Source organism: Corvus brachyrhynchos, unplaced genomic scaffold, assembly GCF_000691975.1.
Source record: "Corvus brachyrhynchos isolate BGI_N302 unplaced genomic scaffold, ASM69197v1 scaffold34, whole genome shotgun sequence".
Taxonomy (NCBI): domain Eukaryota; kingdom Metazoa; phylum Chordata; class Aves; order Passeriformes; family Corvidae; genus Corvus; species Corvus brachyrhynchos.
Window position 1 is genome coordinate 7575367 of NW_008238126.1, and position 368 is coordinate 7575734.

The 368-nt window shown below is 60.9% G+C and overlaps 1 protein-coding gene across 10 annotated transcripts in view; it reads left to right on the forward strand.

Moving 5' to 3' along the window:
• Nucleotides 1-368, forward strand: part of FGGY (FGGY carbohydrate kinase domain containing) — a 257963-nt gene that overhangs the window by 253534 nt on the left and 4061 nt on the right. The gene's annotated exons all lie outside the window — the stretch shown is intronic.

Here is a 368-nt window from a genome sequence, read left to right on the forward strand (position 1 = left end):
CAACCTGGAGCAAAGAAGGCTCGGGGGGGACCTTGTGGCTCTGCACAAGTCCCTGACAGGAGGGGGTAGCCGGGGGGGTCGGGCTCTGCTCACAGGGAACAGGGACAGGAGGAGAGGGAACGGCCTCAGCCTGGGCCAGGGGAGGCTCAGGGTGGACATTGGGGAAATTTCTTCATGGAAAGGCCTGTCCAGCCCTGACACAGCTGCAGGGGTGGAATCCCCATCCCCGGAGGGATTTAAAAGCCGTGTGGATGTGGCACTTGGGGACATGGGGCAGTGGCAGCCCTGGCAGTGCTGGGGAAACAGTGGGACTCAGTGATTTTGGAGGACTTTCCCCACCTGAATGAATTCTGTGAAGCTCCAGTGCC